The sequence below is a fragment of the Mirounga angustirostris genome, unplaced genomic scaffold, assembly GCF_029215605.1.
Source record: "Mirounga angustirostris isolate CCGP_5_RB_7025 unplaced genomic scaffold, mMirAng1.0.hap1 SCAF_3, whole genome shotgun sequence".
Classification (NCBI taxonomy): Eukaryota; Metazoa; Chordata; class Mammalia; order Carnivora; family Phocidae; genus Mirounga; species Mirounga angustirostris.
In genome coordinates, this window is record NW_026991711.1 from 54,559,991 (window position 1) to 54,583,090 (window position 23,100).

At 41.6% G+C, this 23,100-nt stretch overlaps 1 protein-coding gene across 5 annotated transcripts in view; it reads right to left on the reverse strand.

Annotated features, from left to right (window-relative positions):
* Positions 1–357: 357 nt before the first annotated feature.
* The window catches only part of LOC129045653 (uncharacterized), a 163,351-nt gene continuing 140,608 nt past the window's right edge, over positions 358–23,100 (reverse strand). For all 5 annotated transcript variants that reach the window (XR_010410002.1, XR_010409999.1, XR_008505679.2 and 2 more), the window contains 2 exons: positions 11,711–12,587; positions 358–1,234 (listed from right to left, as the gene is read on the reverse strand). The gene's annotated coding sequence lies outside the window, so the exon portion shown is untranslated. The remainder of the gene's footprint in view (positions 1,235–11,710; positions 12,588–23,100) is intronic.

Below are 23,100 nucleotides of genomic sequence, written 5' to 3' on the forward strand. Positions count from 1 at the left end.
TTGCCTCTTTTTGCAATGGGAAACTGAGGCCTGCAAAGGTGAACCAATGTCCCTTAAATCACAGGCCTAGTCTACTGACCATTAGTCAAGCTTTTTTTTTTTTAGGTCCTAGGCCACACTGTCTCTCCCACTTTGACCAGGACTCAAAGAGGCATTAAAAAGAGACCAAACCACATTTGGATCCTCCTTCATGTGCGTTGATTTGCTGGGAGCACACACATTTGGGGGGAAACTCAACATTTCAGAAATACCAGGAGCAGTGAAGCTTGGTGCTATTTGGCAGTGAGATGTTATGAGGAATTAAAAGTAGAAAACCTAGCAGGAACAAAGGATAAGCAGAAAAAGAAAAGAAGTCAAAATCAGAGAGATTACAGTAAAATATGAGTTGACAAGGAAGATGAACACCACAAATAAGAAGGTAGCAGCCTCTGGAAGAGTCGGCTGTGAAAGTTAATAAATAATTTTCCCAGGAATTAATTTGAATGACTGAATTGAGGCATTTGCGATAATTAAAGTTGGCTGAAATCTATCGTTGTGTTGTCTTTGAAGAAAGAACTTATTAAACCAATTAAAGAATAAACAAAAGTATAGACAAATTAGTTTAACTTACTTAAGATAACAAAATAACTTTCGAGCATTGTGTGAGCTTTAATTTTTTAATGCATTGTGCTGCCTTAAATGAGCCCCGTCTATTTGCTCAACCAGACCCAGAAAAACCTTCATTTGTGTCTGTTCAGTGGTGCTAGTTCACTTCCCAACTGTCAATGAAAAATAAAGGGCTCTATTTGGGGAGGGGTTAAAATCCCTTCTTGTAGGACATTCTGTAGGAGGGGACAGCCGGTCTCACTCGCTACACCCCAGGGAACTCTGTCAATCCCTTAGACGTCTGAGGGAAGAGAAGAGAATTCAAGGCTGTCGGAACGTGGTGGGCTCCTGGAGAACCTTCGAGCTGCCTGCAAGGTCCATTTCAGGAAGTTGCAGCCCTTCTCTAATCAGATTGGCCTTTCTCTCAGCCGATGACATCATTTATTCACTATTGTATTTGTTCAAAGAACTCGTATTGAGCACCTTCGTGGTGCCAGATGTGGTGCCGGACAGCGGGCCTTCGTTTTTGATTGTGACAGAATGTGACAGAATGGGCGTCTGTCCTTATGTAGCTTTTCGCTGCTTTCTGCGCTTGCACCTTGGTCAGGTTCCATATCAGATCATAGCACCCGGAGGTGTGAGTTTCTTGCTTTGGAAGAAGGACAGAGGAGCAGTCAAAAGAGGGAAGATTTCAACAAGGCATTTATGCTGTCAGTCTGTGGGCCTCACCATGCCCCACACAGCCCTGGGGAGAGGGTATATGATAATGCAAAGGTTCATAGACCGGAATACAATGTTAGTGCTTATAAAGACGCTGGACATCATGTGCTACAACCCTCTCATTTAACAGATGGGGACACTGAAGCACAGAGAAGGAAACAGCTCTCCTTGAAATTGTCTAGAAGGTTCAGGGCTCTGTCTCCTATACCAACTTTGCACAGAGACAACCAACTAAATCTTGCTTCCAGCAGGAACTCTGGGAGAGTCCGTAGCTATGTATTAGGAGAAAAGATGAATGGAGACAACTTTACATAAAAAATGGAACAAAATGGGCGCCTGGGTGGCTCAGTTGGTTGAGTGACTGCCTTCGGCTCAGGTCATGATCCTGGAGTCCCGGGATCGAGTCCCGCATTGGGCTCCCTGCTCAGCAGGGAGTCTGCTTCTCCCTCTGACCCTCCTCCCTCTCATGCTCTCTGTCTCTCATTCTCTCTGTCTCAAATAAATAAATAAAATCTTTAAAAAAAAAAAAAACAGAACAAAAGAGCAACTTAAGGACATCCTTCAAAATTGTTTATGAATGCTTATAAAAACAAGGGTGCTGATTGGGGGTCCCTTCTGGAGGCTCAAGTGTGAATTGAATTGAACACATAAAATACCGTCAGGGTGGGTTGGCTTCGACATGGGGAAGTCCCAAGCTCGAATCCTCTCCTGAAGGGGTTTCTACCAGGAGAGAAAACCATTTGACACTGATTCAGGGGCAATGGTGATTAGGCAGGTGAGTGAATGCACAGGTTCCTTGCTAGGGTTGTATTACTGTGGGCTTGGTAAGTCACCAGTGCACATTCCGCAGCTGTGGGGACAGATCCTAACAGAGGACACTGACCGTTCCTCTCTCTAGGTTTCTGAGGCCCTCTGTCATTCCAACACCTTTCTGCCCAGGGACTGTCCTCTTTCAAGGATTCCCTGCTGCTGCAGTTGCTATTAATTGCAAACATAACATGCAATTACTATAACAAATTCAAATAACCCAGAAAGATAAAGAATAAGAACTGAACATTATCCTTCCCTTTCCCCCACTTTGTGCTTCCCCTCCAATTCCTTTTCTTACAGGTAACTGCTGCTAACATTTAATGTACATACTCCTCCAAAAAAAAAAATACATTACATATATGAATGTGTAAATATACATGTGTGTATATATATGTGTGTGCAGATACACGGTTTATGTTTTTTATGTATGTGCACTTACATAAAAAGCTTTTCCCAACATAAATTGTATCATACCATATGTATTGTTTTGCAACTTGCCCTTTTCCCTAACCTACATATTATGCATATTTTCCCATGCTGGTAGCATATATTACAAGATAAGTGTATACTCCAGTTTATTTAATGAGTACCCAACTAATGAACATTTAGGTAGTTTCCAATTCTTTACTTTAAAAAATAACCTCCAGGGTTGCCTGGGCGGCTCAGTCGTTAAGCGTCTGCCTTCGGCTCAGGTCATGATCCCAGGCTCCTGGGATCAAGCCCCGCATCGGGCTCCCTGCTCGGCGGGAAGCCTGCTTCTCCCTCTGCCTCCGCCTGCCACACCCCTTCCTTGTGCTCTCTCTCCCTCTGTCAAATATATAAATAAAATCTTAAAAAAAATTAAAACCAAGTTCATGTAATGAGTTTCATTAACATCTCACTGGAAATGAGGTGTGTGTACAAACAGAGCGGCCGAGCTCTCCCATGTCTATCTCACTGTGAACTCTCCATAAATATTACACCAATCACAGAGGCTCCGCTGAGCTGCCCAGGGAACATGTGTTCATCAGACCTCCACTTTGTACAACATCCTGAAAGCTTAACCAAAAAGAATATGACACAGTCTCTGCCCTCCAAAACCTTGGCCATAGTGGAAAAGACAGACAAAAAACACCAACTAACACATGCAAAATGAATTAAGTGTGCCATTGAAGAATAAGCAAAGAGCATGCGTAGGGCACAGGGAAGCTTTGCATTCAAAAGAGAAGTCACCGGAATGTGGGTTTGAACAAGAGCTTGAGCAGAATTTGGATGGCAGGGTGAGTGGTGGAAAGGAGAAGTTTCAGGTTCAGGAATAAGGACCCGGGCACGAATGCAGATAACCATGTAAGGAGCAGTGAACAGTGAGTGATGCCCTGTCTGGGAACCAGAGGCTACGGAGGGAGGGATCTAGTATGAGGCTGGAAAGACACTTGGACTCGGACTGTCGAAGGCTGTGAATGGGACAGTAAGGCGTTTCTGTGCTATTCTGTAGGCAGTGGTGTTTGCAGTGGGTTTAGGAATGTGCTCCATCCCATGCTTTGGGAAAATAATCTGAGATGGATCATTAAGAGAAACAAAAGACTGAAGGCAAATGGTTGGGAGATTTTTTTTTTTTGCAGTAATCCAAGGGGGAAATGATGTGCCAGCTCAGGTCCTCTGGGGAGCAGATTTGTCCATCCATGTCAGAGTTGAGTTTCAAATATCAGCTCTTAAAAACTGGTCATGTGTCCCAATGCATGAAGAATATCTCGTGCTGCCACCAATAAAAATGAAAATGTGGCACTATTTGGAGAGTGTTTGGTTATAGAAGGTATGAGAACTGGAAAGAAGAAGAAACTTTTGGCCTTTCTCTTATCATCCAATGCCCCATCATTGCAGTCAGCGTCTATCCCTCTCTATGTGGCATAATGACTTTTCTAGAATTTCATAACAATGAAATGTTAAATTGGTGTCTCTGTTTTAGTTATCTTGCCAACAGGTAAGAACTGCCCTATCCTCCTAGCTCTCTTACCCAATATTCAGCAAGCATCAAACTATATTTGCACTCTCTGTTTTCCTACTCTTTAATATCGAGCACTAACAAGCATTGTACGTGCATTATCTAATTTTATTCTTCAAAACTGTTACAAGTTCATCAAAAATTTAAGTACCCACTATGAGCTAGCCAGTGGGAATATGGTGATTTTAAAATGATGCAGTCACTGTTCTCATGGAGCTGAACTGACATTCAAGTGAGAAAAAGAACAGAAAATGCACGCATAGCTCTGTAACATAATATCGGTGGTGGTGAAAATGAGGTGGAGAAATGAAGCAGAGGAAGGAGATGAGGGGGATGGAGAAGGATGACGGGGGTGTTGGGGAAGGGAGGGTGAGCCAGGAACAGGGGTCTGGATTAATGGGGGAATGACCCATGCACAAATCTGGGGGAAGAGCATTCCAGGCAGAGGCAACACCTGTTGAAAGTCTACCCGGACACTAGGCTTCAAACTGTCTACTGAGGTGAGACTGAGCAAGTGTAGAAGGAAAAGCAAGGAGGCCGACATGGCTGAAGTAATGTGAGCAAGAAGCAGGGTGGGAGGTTGGATAGGATCCTGGGGCCAGGTCACAGGGGGCCTTGTAGGTTTGGGGATTTTGTTCTGGGTATGATCAGATGCCACTGGAGGATTTTGAGTAGAGAAGTGACATGATCTGGTTCACAATTATGATGCCTATTTTACAGATGGGGAATCAGGCTCAAAGAGGTACATTCCTTGCCCAATGTCATACAGCAGGTAAGTCTTAGAGCCTAGGCTCACATCGCGTCATTGTGTTCTCCTTCCTCACACAACCACCGGTCGGCTCAGCTCACACCTACCTTCAGTTCCTACTCCAAGCAGGAAACCTAAAGCCCATGGAGCTATCGTTCCCTGCAGTCACTCTCTTGACCACTGAGCCCCGGGACCTCTGCCTGCCTTGACGCATGCCAGACCCATCTGGTCTGACCTCCAAAGCCTCGTCTTACCTCTGAACACAGTGACTTCCTGGTTTCTCAGCCTTCGGCTGCTTAACCTCCACAACCACTTCCAGGACTTGAGGAAAAGTGGCAATGGTGTGGGCAGTGGCCTTAGAATGCTTGGTTTCCAGACCCAGCTCTGCTCCATGTAGCTGTGTGGCCTTGGGCAACTGAGTCAGCCATTCACAACTTCAGCCATTCAACCGGGCAATAATGCAGAACCTCAGTATTTGTGAGGAACGAGTGTCTGGCACAGGCTGGGTGCTCAGCAGAACTGAGAAGGGAGCCATTCTTCTCGACTGTCTTCGACGCTTCTGTGTCTGACATAGGGTCTGGTTGTCTGCCCTGCTCCCCTGGTAGGTCCAGGTCCCTACTGCAACCAGCTCCCTCTAATATTGCACATTTCAGGTTGATCAGGTAGAAACCTTGGAAAAATACTTAGAGGAGGAGGAGAGAAGTGGCTTCACCAGGAAAAAAAGTCAAGTTGTACATCTCTTTTCATTTTCATTCAAAATGATTCTAACAACAACTCTGGAGCCACATTCTCATTTTTAGGATATATTGAACTCTCAGTGTATAGGAAAAATGTGACATGTTTTATAGATCTCTAAAAAATAGGACTGAATATTCAGGTGTCAACTAATTGACACTAAAGAATATATAGTAGATGTGAGGATTAATAGGACCATCAATATCCAAGGACTTTGTAAATCTCCACAATATGTTACTGTTACTCCTATCCCTATATTTGTTGTGGATATTGTTGCCAACCCAACTTCAATTATGTTAATATTGGGAATATGAAATTCAATGTTTTTTCCATGAGTTATTTGGGGAAAAAGGTGTGATTGAAGTCTAAATAAATACATATACCACCCAGGAACAAAAAAAAAAAAAAAAAAAAAGAATATATAGTAGGTTCTTAGAGTTCTCAGAGTTACTCAGAGTTATTTAATTACCTCCATGGACGTTTGGTGGCAGTTTCTTGAAAATTTACCCATTTTTAGGGCTAGTGAATAGCATTTAGAATATAATTTATGTGTTATCATTGAACTGAGAGTGTCATGCAGAGGAGTACCTCCATGATTCTCATCTTTTAAAAAACTTTATTTTTGTGTAATTTTAGACTTACGAAATTTGCAAAAATAGTCAATCCAGAGAGTTCCCATATAGTTTTCACTCAGCTTCCTCTAAAGGCAACACCTTACATAATCATGGTGCAATTGGCAAAACTAAGAAATTGACATTGATACAAAACAGTTAACTAAGCTGTAGACTTTAATCATATTTCCCCAGTTTTTCTATTTAATGTCGGTTTTCCTATTCCAGAATGTCACGGTGCAGTTAGTTATCATGCCTCCGTAGTCTCTTCTAATCTGTTACAGTTTCTTGATCTTGTCTTTTGTGATCTTGACAATTTGGAAGATGATTAGTCAGGAATGTTGTAAAATGTGCCTCAATTTGGGTTTATCTGTTGTCTCCTGGTAATTTAAGGTTATAAATTTCAGAGGTGAGGTGCCCTTCTCATTGCATCCTATTAGGGAGTTGATAAGATCAGCGTGTCTTAATTACCAGGTATGTTAACACTGATCATTTGGTTAGGGTAATGTCTGCCGGCTTTCTCCTTAAACTTTCACCTACTAATTTCAGCACTCATTAAGTGGTTCTCTCCTGTTGCAATTATGATTGTGATGTTCAAATGATTCTCTGGTTTCCTTCCTTCCTTCTGCATTTATTGATTTGAATTCTTCTGGGAAGAAGAGTTGTCATATCTCTTCCATCTATTCATTAACAGCCTTCTAGACTCATGGATATTTATTTTGTTCTTTGCATTATAATCCCATATTGTTGGGTTTTTTTTTTCCCTCAAATCAATCCAGCTCCGGCTACTGGAAGCTCATTCAGGTTTCAACAAGTCCCCCACACTGGCTTTGGATCACTCTCCTATTTTGTAGCACCACAAGATGCTTCGGACTCATTTTGTATTTTCCTGACCCACCTCTGGAACAAACCACTTCCCTCAGAAGCCCTAATTCTTTCTACTGGAGAATGGTATATAGAAACCAAGATCTGGGTAGGTGAGCTCATTTTTACTGAGACGTCACTGTTTTCTTGGCCCTCAGTGGACAGAACTAGGAAATCATATTTGCATACTAAGCCGTGTATATACACACACGTGTATTTGCTTCTGCATATATCTAATTGAGTGATTCTCCACTGGGGGGGGGCGATTTTGTCTCCCACCTCCACCCCGGGGGTGTTTGGTGATGTCTGCAGACATTCTGAGGTATCACAGCTCAAGGGGAGGGTGCTACTGGGATCCAGTGGGTAAAGGTTAGGGGTGCTGCCAAACATCCCCCAAAGCACAGGCACGAACAACAAAGAATTATCCAGCCCCAAAATATCAAAGTGCCAAAGTTGAGAAGCCCTTATCTGTCTAAATATATCTTAAAAGCATACAAACAGATCACACACGAGTTCGTACAGATGCCTCCAACCCAGCCTGGCACCGCAGGGTCGGCCCTTTGCTTATTACCTCTTCCTCCAACCAGAAGAAACCTGGCTCCCATTATCTCCACTACATTTACTTTGTTCAACTCTGGCATACAGGTAAAGTAGTTTCAAAATTGCTAACCCCTACCCTGTAAGAGACAAATTTACTCACTAGAGTATACTCTAATTTTGTGTACAAGTCATTTTTTGTTTTAGCCTTGCAGTATCCACTCAAAACACTTATTTCCAGAGTTATTTAAGTTCTTTCCTTTCTTCCCCACCCCCTGAAGCATGGTTAAAGCGTTCACTTGTAATACTGTTTTGTTCATTTGCCACAGTCTACGTTCCATCTGGGGCCTCTGACAATCTGGTTGATTTTGTTCTTTTACTTGCATACAACAAAATTCGTTCTTTGGACTACACAATTCTATGGGTTTTGACAAATGTAGAGTCATGTATCCTCCACCATAGGAACATATAGGACAGTTCCATCACCCTCAAAATTCCTTTGTGCTCCCCCTTCATAATCAATCCCTCTCCTATCCCAACCCCTAGCAACTGTCCTTATAGTTTTGCCTTCTTGAGAATGTCATGTAAATGAAATCATACAACATGTAGCCTTTCGGTTCTGACTTCTTTCACTACACAAAATGTACTAGAGATTTATCCATGTTGTATGGATCGATAGTTTGTTCCTTGTTATTACTGAGTAGTGTTCCGTGGTATGGATATATCACAGTTTGTTTATCTATTCATCAGTTGAAGGACATCCGAGTTGTTTCCAGTTTACGAGTAAGGCTACTGTAAACTTCCAGGTATAGGTTTTGTGGGAATATAAGTTTTCAGTCCACGTGAGTACATATCTAGGAGTGGGTTGCTGGTTGTATGGTAAATATATATTTAAGAGACTAGCAAACTCTTTTCCAAAGTGGCTGTACCACTGTGAATTCCTGCCGATAAAGTGTAAGAGTTCATCCTTACCAGCACTTGGGGTTTCCAGTTCTTTCTTTTTCTCTTTTACACCATTCTAAAAGCATGTAGTGATAGGCATTGTGATTTTAGTTTGTATGTCTCCAGTGACTAATGATGTTGAGCATCTTCATATGTGCTTATTTGCCACCTGAATGTCATCTTTGGTGAAGTGTCCATTCAAATCATTTGTCTATCCTTTTGCTCATTATTTTTAAAAATGTCCCCCATTTACGGACATAAAACTCTCACACGCTCTCCTGTTTCTGAAATGCCCACTGATGGGAGCTTCCCTCACTCTGCCCCTCCCCCCAGTATAATCACAGATTCCTCTGGGTATCTCTACCAGTCAACATGACTTGTTTGAGTTTTATTTTTCATAGTATGTGTAATGCAATCATTTTTTATTTACAAATATAAAATTTTACTTTCATTTGATCTACTTTGTCAATCACCACCCCTAAGATTCTGATATGACTCCTAGGGGATATGGTTTCAGTATTCAGTCTCTTAATGACATGGTCAACCTCACTCTAATCTAGAGTTAAATTTCATGAATTATGGTTAGCATATAATGCAGGGGGAAGGAAGGCTATGATGTGCCAGAGATTCTATATTTATTAATCCGAGTAATCCTCCCAACTCTGTGAGGTCATTTACCCCCACGGGACAGATAAGGAAACTGAGACTATGTGGGTTACAGAGCAAGTAAATTACAGGGCCAGGGCTACATCCCAGGGCTGTCTGAATCCAGAACTTTCATTCTTCCCACAGCATTGTTTTACTGCCTCGTGGGTTTAATTCACACACAGTATTAGAAATAATACTTTAAGAAGTTGGAATTCAAGAATCACAGAGACCCTGAGAAGCTGGAGCCTGCCATGATTGGACTTAAGAAGGACAGAACTTATTTCTGACTCTTACTCATTTGCTTCCTGAATACAAAGAAATAATTGAATATTATTTTGCTTTAGTTTGCCTCTCTTTAACAGTGGCCTCCAAACTCTTTTGACTGCATATCCCATCAGTAAGAAAATGTTTGAGCATACTCGTTCATGAAATGGTTATCTACTTATAAAATCATAGACACGTAGAATTCCATTAACATATTATGTATGTTTAAAAAAAATCACAAAAATAGACATTTCAAAAGGATGAGATAAAGATAAAATAATCATATTTCTGCTCTCACTAGTATTTTTAGTTGGGACCATGTGATGACATAGATTGTCCTTATTTTTACCTCATGAATAGGAGAGGTGTGTGCTCTACTGTATTCTTGTTGTTTACTTGTTTGTATTTTAATATTCGCTTTATTCTCTGATTCCATTAGAGAAATACTTTTATGCCATTAACCAACCCAACCCCAACCTTATTAGGTTCAGCTTTATCAAAACTAGATTATAAAGATTATAAAACCTGAGAATCCATGCAGCTTGCTGCACATAAACTGCTGTGTGTCCCAGTACATTAAACACAAATAAATTATGGTGATGCTATTCATCTCTCCAAATCATAAGATTCCTTCAAGTTTTCTCTCCTGTCATCCAGAACACTTGATCTTCTGACATGTCGGCTGAGAGAGGAGACCAGTGTCAACCCATTATTAAATATTAGTAAAGCTTAATTTGTTTTATTTTAAATAAAACTAAATCTAGGTTCAAATATTTTCTTAGCGTTCCCCACAAGATTGTCTCGCATGTGCCCTACGTACAAATAGTTCATTTTAGGGACCACTGATCTACAAAATGAGTATATGTTTTACCCAAATGGAGAAACCTAGGGGGTCAATGGTATGAGTTCTATTACACGTGGTTGAACTATTCAGTAACAAGGTTAAAATGCCTTCAAGAACAATATTATTGCATCTCTGTACTAATCTTGCTGTAGGATTTGAGAGAATAATTAAGTGGGCGCTCCCTGCACTTCTGGAAACAGCCTGTTCCTGCTGTACCTTTGACATGGGCTCGGATCTAGCACAGCCGGAGGAGGTTAATTTGTTGGTGCTTTTACTGGTCCTGGAACCCAGATGAGTCTAGATCCATTCTGAATATTCTTCTCAGAATTCTCTCTCCCACCTGCAGATAGCTGAGCCATGTTTTAAAATCAGCGTGCTATAGAACAAGATGGACTGAGGTCCCCGAGATGAAGAACAACCCTGGGCTGGCCCAGATAAGATCATCCAAGGCCAGCTCACAGGAACAGCCCCTTGGAAAGCCTGAGCTGAGTTCCAAGGGTTTTGGTGGAAGGGAGTCAATTTGAGGAATGCAGTGAATTCTCCATTCAGCCCCAAGTCAGTCACCATGACAAGGAGCAGGAGAGCCCTGCCTCTTGCTCTACCTCCTTTTTCGCTGCAACAAAGTGGCCGGTGAAAACAGGGACCTAAAAGAAGGGGCAGGCCAGCTCGTGTTAAGCAGGGAGCTCCAGGATCAAGCAAACCCCAACACCAGGGGTTTCATCCTAGTGAAGCAAAATACTATATGGCTTTGTTGGGGATTTCTCTCAGCTGTAGCTGTTAAAAAAAAAAAAATGTCCCGAAGTAGAAGTAAAAGAAACATGAGATGAAAGGACTTGCAATTTAAAATACTTTAAGAAATCCACAAGTCAACAGAAAGAATATAATTGAAATGACCTGGAAGAAAAGAAATTTCCAGTCTTTAAAGTGGGGTTCATGTCAACTAGAACGTTTTCAGCTGAGGTGAGCGAGTTAGCAAACAAATATATTCTTCCACTTGGAAAAAAAAAAGGTTTTTTTAATAGTACTTACTTCTTAGAATAGGAAATTCTCCTCCATCTTTTCATTTAAGTTCAAAAGTTACAACACAGCGTATAGTAAAAGTCTCCCTCCTTCCAAACCATCCCCCAGCCACTCAATTCCTCTCCCGTTCAGAGAGATGCTGAGACAGTTCATCTTTATTGGCTAGAAATATGTGACTTATGGGTGAGTTGGTCTGGCTTATGGGTAAGGGCAATAATCCAAGAACAAATCCCAGCAGTGGAGAAGTTGTTAATGATGCCCTCTCCACCCCGCCCCTTTAAGGACTCTTCTTTGTATGCACAATATATCAGCAGATATGAGGCACAAGTGAAAACCATAGAGATTGTCAGTACTCAGGAGGAAAACATTTTGGCAGAACGGGAAAAGATAACATAACTTACCTTCTTTTGATTTTCTACAGGATGTTTGGAGGCTCTTGACGATGAGGATCTTCCTGTGTTTCAGTTGGGTTTGGCATCTGGCTTGACCTGAATTGCCCAGGCACAGCTGGTCCTAATTATCATGAAATCACGTGTGACAAGAAAGGCTTCTCTTGGCTTTGGAATGTTCCAAACAATCAGGTGTAAAATCAAGTCATTTTCCATTAATTTTTCTTTCTGTTGATGTAATTCTAGATTCTGCTTTATAAAAAAAAAAAAGCTCCTCGCCTCTCAACCATCACTCTGGTTCCATGTTCTAGGAACCCGAGAAATGATCAGTCACAATTTGAGTGACTGCCTATTAATCTTCTTCCCCGTGAGGTTGGGTGAAAGAGAGGGTAGCAAATGTTCGTTCAGTGCCTAGCATTTTATATGCTTTATTTCATTTAACAACAGATGCCTACCCACTCCTCATATTTCCAGTTTAACAAATGTCATGAAATGAAACCGGTAAAGCCTTCCAGCCATGGTATATGCATCCTGGTCCCCCACCATTCCAGAATCATCTGTAACTTAAAAAAAAGGGGAGTGGGGAGTAGTATTTACTAGGCAAACATGTGCCTTTATAAATGAGTACTTAAAGTTTTTCAGGAGTCACAGGTGCTTCCAGCCGTGGGTGATAAACCCCTGTAATGTCTCCATGTTATAATCCTCGGCACCACTGTCCCCAAGATAATTCACTATAACTTAAATAATAAATGCATGTGACTTGAGCTTCCTGGGTGTCATGACAATAAACAAATGGCAATGGAGATTCTTCTCAATCAATTCACAGACTGTCAGGAGGTTAAAGCCTTGCAGACCAGTATTTTCCGAAGTTCTGTCATTCGCACCACACCTTCGTGGAATGGAATTTAAAAAATTATGCCAAAATTAGTTTGCATATAGTTAAGGATCAAATAGTTCTACAATATTTGTTACAAAAAAATAAAGCTGTACTCCACCTCTTGAAGTTACCACTCTCAGTGTTTCTAAACTACTGTTTTCATATTTACCTTCAATTCTTTATTTTTAAAAACAAACCCTGATAGAGGCACCTGGGTGGCTCAGTTGGTTAAGCATGGGACTCTTGATTTCAGCTCAGGTCATGATCTCAGGGTTGTGAAATTGAGCCCCTCATCTGGCTCCACACTCAGTGGGGAGTCTCTTGAGATGGTCCCCTTCCTTTTACCCTCCCCCCATTCATGCACTCTCTGTCCAAATAAATAAAAATTTAAAAAAATAAAAGAATAAAGATTAAAAAAATAAAAGAATAAAAACAAACCCTGATATTTCTACTTAGGCTTTTTTTTTTTTTTAATTTAGCATTATCTATTGATTTTTTTAAAATTTATATTTATTTATATTTTATTTTTTTTAAAAATTGATTTTTTTTTATTTCTACTTAGGCTTTTTTTTTTTTTTTAATTTAGCATTATCTATTGATTTCCTACTAAGGAGGATTCAGGTTAAGTTTAATTGCAATATTCCTTACCTGACGCCCACACCCACTTCCCACCTTCCCCATCCCCCTGGTCAATATATATATTTTTAAAGATTTTATTTATTTATTTGAGCGAGAGAGAGCACAAGCAGGGGAAGGGACAGAGGGAGAAGCAGACTCACCACTGAGCCAGGAGCTCTACACAGGGGGGCTCGAACCCAGAACCTTGAGATCGTGACAGGACCTTGAGATCATGACCTGAGCCGAAGTCAGAGCTTAACTGACTGAGCCACCCAGGTGCCCCTCCCCCAGTTTATATTCAGCTGACATGACTTTAATGGTGAAACCAACCACTAGGGTCATCTGAGCCACATAGGAAACTGTGATTACTTTTCCTTGTCTGCACAGCTATTTGTTTTCCTTGGGAAACCCTTTACAGAGTTATTAACAGTACTATGGTTTGGTAAGATTTTTTGATACACTTTTCACTAATGTATCTCCAGACTTCCCTGGGCTGCACAAATCTCTCAGCACTGATGCCCATGATATTCCAACAGGTTCATCTTCTTGAAGCATTCTCTTGTGGAGTCTTCTGACCATCTGAGTGAGAAGGGCGCCAGTTTCTGGCTGTGTGGCATGAGGAAGGGTGTCCTACTCGTTCCTCAACAGTCGGTCAAGCACAGTTGTTCTGTTTTTAACCTTATCTCCCCACCTTTGCTTGCAGAAGTATCGGATGCTACAAACTCCTAGGCCTCTCAGAGGTTCTGGGATGCAAATCAGGTTGTCTCTCAACTTCACCCACTGCTGCTGGCTTAGGATTCAGCTCATCAGTTACCCCATGCCCATCTGATGGCTACTTTTCACAGCTTTGTGGCCAGGATCTTTCTCTCATTTTATTTATACTGTTATGTGCAAACTATGTGCTATTGTAAACTCTTTAAAAAACAAATAGAAATAAAGAGTAAAACCCAACATTTTAGACTGATAAGGTTTTCAGTTTTTTCCCCCATCCTGGTATTGTTTGGACTCTTGTTTACATAATATTTGTTTTTATATTGGCTTCATTTTTATATGTTAACTCACCCTAATCAATAATATTCATAAAATTGTGGTTGGATATAGTTACAGTCTCTAAAAATAGTTATATTTTCTTTTTTTTTTTTTTAAAGATTTTATTTATTTATTTGACAGAGAGAGACACGCGAGAGAGGGAACACAAGTAGGGAGAATGGGAGAGGGAGAAGCAGGCTTCCCGCGGAGCAAGGAGCCCGATGCGGGGCTCGATCCCAGGACCCTGAGATCATGACCTGAGCCGAAGGCAGACGCTTAACCGACTGAGCCACCCAGGCGCCCCAAAATAGTTATATTTTCAAAAAAACATTAATATATATTAAAAAGGAAAAAAAATCTGCTGTACCACCATGGTACTCACTCCGCTTAGGGAAGCGTTACTCTAGTCCAAAGAGAAACTAAGGCCCAGGGAGGTCACATGGCCTTGCTTTAGGTCTAGCAAATGGCAGAACTGGGACATTGTTTGGATCTCCTGATTCCCCTACTTGTTCTTTATTATCAAGCCAGGCTGCCTGCGTCTCTATCTAGACGTTCTTATTAACTATCTACCTTCCTTCTTTAAGCTGTCCACTGCCACTTACCACGTTGTACCACTATCCGATTATCCAGCCACTAAGTAATAGACCTTATTTAAGCTCACGGTTTCAGCTATGACCCACATGTAGTTCTGCATAGGGAGACACATTGGTGGAAAAACCAATGAGGTCAGTCAGTATTACTTTCTGCTCCTCAGTTGGTTAAGCATGGAACTCTTGATTTCAGCTCAGGTCATGATCTCAGGGTTGTGAAATCGAGCCCCTCATCCGGCTCCACTCTCTCTCAAATAAATAAATAAAATCTTTAAAAATATATATATTGACCAGGGGGATGGGGAAGGTGGGAAGTGGGGGTGGGCGTCAGGTAAGGAATATTGCAATTAAACTTAACCTGAACCCTCCTTAGTAGGAAATCAATAGATAATGCTAAATTTAAAAAAAAAAAAAGCCTAAGTAGAAATAAAAAAATCAATTTTTTTAAAAAATAAAAGAATGGCTAGTTATTAAGTAAGCAAGTTTTCCATCACAGTTTCCAAAAGTCTTGTTCATTCTACGGTAAATAAGGAAGGGCACCAGAGAGGTGTGTATTCTTCTCTTTGCGATGTGCAACGTATGGAACCTCCAAGTCACAGGGACTTTACATATTTTCCCCAACGGAAGGTAGTACAGTTTCCTAGTGGCAGAATCAGTTTGTAAACACAATTTTTTCCAAACCCAACATTTAAATAGAAATGGCCCAATGCCAGCATTACTTCAAGCATAGGAATTCTCACATAGTTTATCCTCACCAACAAATTCCACAGTACCAAATTTAGCTTGCTGAGACCAGCATGATGCTGAAAATACTTCCTTTGCTGTTACTTGGCAATGTTTAATAAAAGAGGAGCAGATGTTGAACTACAGAGACAGGTTAAATTTTGAAATTACAAACGTCATTATAACTAATTAAAGCCAGAATGAAAGACACAAATTTGAGAATGATAAAATTATTGAAGTAGCTCTTCAGAGGTTTTATTTTTGTTTTTATTTACAAGGGCTTGATTTGTGTAACATATTTTTGTCCCCTATAGGGTACATATTATACTCTTTAATGTACAACAGTCTAACTTCAAATAAGTTAGACTTTATAGTAAAAGAATCTTATAACAGTACACTTCGATTTCTTCCTTCTTTGTGCTATTTTCATACATTTTGCTTCAACATGTGTTATGAATCTCACAGTACACTGTGATTATTTTTGCTCTAAACAGGCAATTATCATTTAAAGAAATTATGCACGTATTTACCATTTCTGGCACTCTTCAGTCATTTAAGTAAGTCTTTTTCTCATGTGGTATGCTACCTAAAAAACTTCTATTAAGATATCTTATAATGGGGCGCCTGGGTGGCTCAGTCGTTGAGCGTCTGCCTTTGGCTCAGGTCATGATCCCAGGGTCCTGGGATCGAGCCCCACATCGGGCTCCCTGCTCTGCAGGAAGCCTGCTTCTCCCTCTCCCACTCCCGCTGCTTGTGTTCCTGCTCTCGCTATCTCTCTGTCAGATAAATAAATAAAATCTTAAAAAAAAAAAAAGATATCTTATAATGAAGAACTTCTAGTGGTGGTTCTCTCACCTTTGTCTGTTTGAAAAGTTTTCATTTCACTTTTATTTTTATATTGTTTTTGCTGGGCATTAAATCCAAGATTGACAGTTTTTCTTTCATCACCTTAAAGATGTTGCTCCATTGTCTTCTGGATTACAGTTTGTAACAAGAAATCTGCTGTTATTGTCATTTTTGTTTCTGGGTATGTGATGTATCCCTTTTCCTCTGGCTGCTTTTTAAGACTTTCTTTTTACCATTGATATTCAACAATTTGATTATAATGTGTTAATGTGTTTTTTTTTTTCTTAAGATTTTATTTATTTATTTGACAGAGACAGAGACAGCGAGAGCAGGAACACAAGCAGGGGGAGTGGGAGAGGGAGAAGCAGGCTTCCCGCTGAGCCGGGAGCCCGATGCGGGGCTCGATCCCAGGACCCTGGGATCATGACCTGAGCCGAAGGCAGTTGCTTAACCAACTGAGCCACCCAGGCGCCCTGTGTTAATGTGTTTTGATGTGGTTTTCTTTCTGCTTAGTGTTTGTTGAGCTCCTTGAATCTGTCAATTTATAGTTGTCATCAAAGTTAAAACATTTTTATTCATGATTTCTTCAAATATTTTCTCCCCACCCCTCACATCATTTTCTTGGCACTTTAATTATACAGATGTAGCCCACTTGGATTATATACGTACAGGCCACAAGTCACTAACCTCTCTTAATTTTTTCAGTCTTTTTTCTCTCTATGCTTCCTTGTGGATAGTTTCTACTGCTCTGCCTTGGACCTCACTTATCTTTTTTTCTGCAGTATCTGATCAACTATTAATCTCATCCAGTATTTTTCATTTCAGATACTGCATTATTCATCTGTATATGTCCCATCCAGGTCTTTTTTATGTCATCAATTTATCTTCTTATCATGTTTATGTTTTTTCCCTCTACTTTTTTGTACATGGGTAGCATATTTAAAATAGCTGTTTTAATGTTCTTATCTGCTAATTCATCATTTCTATAATTTCTGAGTCTGTTTCTATTGACCAGTTTTTCTTCTGGTTCTGAGTAATATTTTCCTGCTTCATTGCATGCCTGGTAATTTTTTACTAGATGCCTGACACTGTAATTCTACATTGTTGTTTGCTGGATTTTGTTGTAGTCTCTGAATAGGGTTGAACTTTATTATAGCACAGAGTTAAGTTACCTGGGAGCAACTAGATCCTTTCAAGGCTTGATTTTAGGTTTTGTTATGGTGGGTCCAATGCAACCTTTAGTCCAGGAGTTCTTTAGTCCCAATACTAAGGTAGAACTAAATAAGAAGAGTCTCTCTCTGAGGTTTCTATTAGGAGGTCTTTCTACTCTGGCTATAAACTATTCCCAGCCTTGTGTGAGCCCCAGGAAATGTTCATCCTGCTGCTTTGGGGGGGTTTTCCTCTCAGATATTTCCCTCTTGTGTGTAGATATATCAGTACTCAGCTAAGGTTTTGAAGTGTCCCCTCTGCAAATCTCTGGAGCTTGCTCTCTCTCCATAGCTCCCCCTTTCTCATACTTTGATTCATAAATTCTAGTGCCTTCAACCTCTTTCACCTGGATCTCTAATTCTTCACTGCAATGAGACTACTGAGTTCAGTTTCTCCCTCCCTGCACTGCAGCTTGAAAATTGCCTCTGGGTAGCAAGCTGGAACAGTTGTAGAACTCACCTCTTCTCCCCACTCTCTGCCCCCCCTCTCAAGGCCATAGTTCAATGCTGCTTGTTGTTTAATATCTGAAAACTATTATTTTGTTTATTTTCTCCAGTTTTCTAGTTATTGAAGGCAGGAGTGTAAATACATTTCCTATTATTCCATTTTGGCTATGAAACAGAAATCTTTGAGCCCTTACAGTGAATATCTGTGGTTAGAAAAATGTTGTTTGTTTGTTTGTTTGTTTTTACTGTCACTAGTGATTCTGTAGTTCCTTACTAAGTTTGAAGGTTTTTTGTTTTTAATATTTTCTTTATTTATTTGAGAGAGAAAGAGAGCACCACAAGCAGAGGATGGGGGGAGAAGGGCAGCAGGAGAGGGAGAAGCAGGCTCCCCACCAAGCAAGGAGCCCGATGTGGGGCTCGATCCCAGGACCCTGGGATCATAACCTGAGCTGAAGGCAGACGCTTAACCGACTGAGCCACCCAGGTGCCCCTTTGAAGGTGTTTACATACTAATTAATCATGGTGGAAATGTCACTTTGGTTACACTAGCAGCCAGTTCCTACTCCCTTCCTGACACCTGTCAGATCTATAAAAGGAGGTAGAGTCAAACCCTTGGCTTCCCAGGTCTAGTGTTACCAATTCATTCACATACAATTTATGTGGTGACCACTGTTTTCATGTTTAGATCTCCACAGATCATGATTATGTGGAGCCCAGGAACTAACTATGGTTGTTGGAAATGATATATAATCAAAGTTGTGAGAGGCAAGAATTCTCTCGAGTGCCCTTCTTCTTTTTTACTCCTTCCGTGTCCTGGAAACCTACTCCTTGATTTTAGGCATTCAGTGGCATTCAGTTACTTCCCTGATTCTCCAAAATCCCTTCTAGAGACTTCACATACAAATACATCCTGTTTCAAAATTACGTTTTTTTCTTTTTTGTGTACCGATCAAACTCCAATGATCTCATAGGCTTAACTCATTCGCTCGCTGTAAGAAGCTTGAAGGCAAAAACTAAAGTTTATTTTTGGTATTTCATCAGTCTCTAGAAAATCATCTGACAATGGAAAGAGGCTTTCTCTCTAGGCTCTGAAGCTGTGAAGCTAATAAAAAGTTGGAGATCTTGGTGGCCATCTCTGCTACCAGTTAGGGAGAGTGAGAATGAAGGCCACACAGGAAATGTGGAGAAAAAAGAGAGCACAAAATACTGTCATGAGGACATGATCTGGGATCCTGGATTCAGCTACTTAGATTCACCTTTAGATTTCCCAAGGCCTGTAATCTCACCCCCTTCTTTTTTTTTTAAAGCTTTTATTTATTTGACAGAGAGAGACACAGCGAGAGAGGGAACACAAGCAGGGGGAGTGGGAGAGGGTGAAGCAGGCTTCCCGCTAAGCAGGGAGCCGGATGTGGGGCTCGATCCCAGGACCCTGGGATCATGACCTGAGCCGAAGGCGGACGCTTAATGACTGGGCCACCCAGGCACCCCTGTAATCTCCCATTTTTACCTAAATTAGTTTGCATGGGCTTTTGTCACCGATGGGCTTAAGTGATCTTTTACATCAAACACCAAGATGGGATTGAAGAATAGGGGAAATGGTGAGGCACATGTCAAGACAATTGGTGGCTTACAACGTAGCCCCCTCTCTCCACAACCTGCTGCTACCCCCATCTGAAGCAGCTGAGCCTCAGGTGGTAGGGATCAGGTGAAATCCAAAATCCACCTGGAACACTGGAGGACCAAGGCTGGACAACTGCAACTTACAGGGTCTTGTGATTTTCAAGGGTTGCCAAATGTCCCTCAGTGGGGGAGGGGAAATGGGCAGAGGCTCTTCATGCTTGAACACAGACCAGAGTTTCCCTTTCTGTGCCCTAAAGTGCTGTTGACAAGGCAGAGTGGCAGTTTCACGTTTCACAGTGTTTGAACTCCTCAAGTTCTTGTGGAAGTTTCCCTCTGTTCTACCAGTCTATCAGGTCAAGCCCTGGTAACTACAGGCAAGCATGGATAGGGTGGCTAGGAAAGAGGAGCACCCCACAGCCTCAGTGCTGATGGATTAGTTGGCAAAAGCATTGCTGCCTTCATTTCTCCTGGTTGGCTTTGGCCTCCCTCTCCCAGTTGTCCTTTGGCAGAGGTGTGGAATACTGATGAGTACCTCTTGGACCTCTTCCAGAAGTGTCTCTGATCAAGGCACTTAGGTGAGAGCTGCAGGACATGTGAGTGGGCCATGCAGTGGGGCCAAGGGTCTCCTGGGTCAAGAGGGCAATCTCACCTCTGCCACTGATGGACCCCTCGGGAGGCCTCAATGAAACAAAAACAAAAAATCACGCTTTCTTTTGTAAAACCCTCCAGGACGCTCAAAATAGCACAGGGTTATATTGCCTTGAATGAGCATAATGTGTTTTGCAGATCAACTCCAGTCCCTGGTTGCTAAGATGAACTTGGCAGGAACCACATCACTGACAGGCAAATCATGGTAAAATGTGTCTTAAAAGTAAGACTTCAAAAAAAAAAAAATGAATATTGTGGGGAGACCAATAATAATGAACATTTTTGTGGGTAATCACTATGTGGTGGGTCCTTTCAGAGACTACCTCTCTATTTCTGCAAAGAAGATGTTATTCCCATTTTACAAATAAAGAAAGTGAGGTTCCAAGAGGCTAAATAAACTACAGAACTAGAACCTAGAATGGCTAGAAAGAATCTTTCTTCAACATCACTGTGCGTCTTGCTATACCAGGCTAACCCCCTACCAGCTAAGGAGGACCCCACACCTGCCACTCACACAGCCATACAAGTGGAAGGCCAATGAGCCCCCTTTCCTAAGGAAACTTGCCTTCCTGCTCCTATTTTCTCACTGTCTATAAAATCCTGAGGAATTAGCCTCATCTCTCCATATTGGACTGTGGCTTCTGGGACTGTTCCACCAACACAAAACCAGCAGCAGCCACCAGAGGAGTACATTCCAGCTAATGTGATAAGCTGGCTAACAGCCACTTTTCTTCCACCACCTTAAGGTCCTTTAATCTCCAACGATGTTTGCTTCGTTTTCTTCTTGTGATAAAATATACATTACATAATATTGACCCTTTTAACTATGTTCAAGTATACAGTTCAGGGCATTAAGTGCATTCATGTTGTACAAACATCCCCACCACCCATTCACAGAACCCTCTTCTTTCCGCAGAGAAACTCTGTCCCCAGTGAACCATAACTGCCCACTCCCCACTCCTCCGGCTCCCCTGCCCTTGGCACCCACCATTCAGCTCTCTGTTGCCATGACTCTGACTACTCCAGACACCTCAGAGAAGGGGAATCATGCAGCATTTGTGACTGGCTCATTTCGCTGAGCCTAATGTCCTCGAGGTTCATCCACCCTGCAGCAAGAATTTCCTTCTGTTTTGAGGATGAATGATATTCTGTTGTGCGTACATGCCACACGTTCTTTATCCATTTATCCGTGGATAGGCCCAATCCGCTTTTGAACAGCCCTAAGAGAGAGAAAACCTTCCTCATTTGGAACCCAGTTTGGTCTCCTTCTAACTGTGTTCATAGGTCCTAGTTCCACCCCTCAAACGTTACACAACGTTTGTTCATAGGTCCTAGTTCCCCCATGTCTGTCCTCTACTTATTTTAGGACAATTCCAGGTGGCCCTTGGACTTTCCCTTTCTGACCTATGAAATCAGACCTGAGAATGACATGCATTTTGTGCCCGAGGAGCTGCTTCAGAGGGGAGATACCCTCCATCTATCCATTCCCTGCCTCTAGCACACTGGGGATCCTGAGGCCATTCACTCCATTTCAATGGCCCCCTGCCCGGAAAACTGGCCAAGAGAGTAGCTCATCTTCGCAGTCTCCTGGGGGGCAGTCCGGTCCGCCACACTCACCCCACAGCCCAGAGGACAAGCAGAACCTCCAGGTCCCAGCCCCTCCTGAGCAGAGCAGAGCTGCAGCCTGCACCCTTCAGACCAGGGTTAACAAAGCTGGGGAGCACCTCAGTTACTGGCCCCAAGATATGTTTGTGAAAGATTTTCTGAACACACATTCCTGCTTCAGCAAATTCTCTCCAAGAATACAGTAAGGATGAAGATAAGTAAAGGAGAGATGCCAGAATGAGAAACTAAATTGGTTACTCCTACGATGGCCAGTGCTGATGGCTTGCTCTGGGTATAAAGAGGAGATTTCACCACCTGCTTCTCCCTAGAGATGGAAGGGGCAGATTAGGTTGCTTCTCACTCCTGCCCCACCCTGAGGAATGGACTCAGTGACACTGTTGGCCTTTTTCTTCCCCGGTATCTTTGAGTCAAGGCGCCTTGTTGACCAAGTAGGTCAGATAAAGGACTGCAAAAGCATTGTCCAAATTGCCCAGGGAGGATGTAGCCAACATTCCTAGGTGTGTTTGCAAATATGGCTGAGAGAGTAGGTGCAAAGTGAGTGATTCTGACAAAGCAGACCAGCAGTTCCCTCCTGCTACAGGTCCTTCTGGCTAATGCCTTCCAATGCAGAGGTACCCGCTTTCACGCTCATCTGCAGAGGGTGAATTCCACATTCCAAATTCCAGGCAGGTAGGTTCCAAAATAGGATATTGTTCATTACGATAGAATTCTGCTTTTCCCGAACTTAGTAATCCATCAACTGGCAAGCTTCCCTGGTACATATTTCTAAGATTCTAGAAAATTCAACTCACTTATTTATGACTTACTCATTATTCACTTCTAAAATCATTGCAAATTACATTTGATAAATGCCCTTAGAGTTATTACATCAAGGACCTCTACACAGAAGTCAGGTAACAAAATGGGTTCAAAGAAGAAAACAATTCTATCAGAAGATTAAAACTAAGGAAGTAATGAAATTAAATATGAAGTTCAGCTCTGGGTTTCCTGGCAAAAAAATACAAAAGGAAAAAAATAAGCTAGGCTGCATATGTCCTATTATTTAATGAAAGAGAGCAGACAGATCCATCAGGAGATGCTGCCTTGATAATTTCAAGTAGGAATTATTTATAAAAACTGAACTTAAATATGACTTTTTTAGGGATTCATCTACTATGTATGTAAGACCTA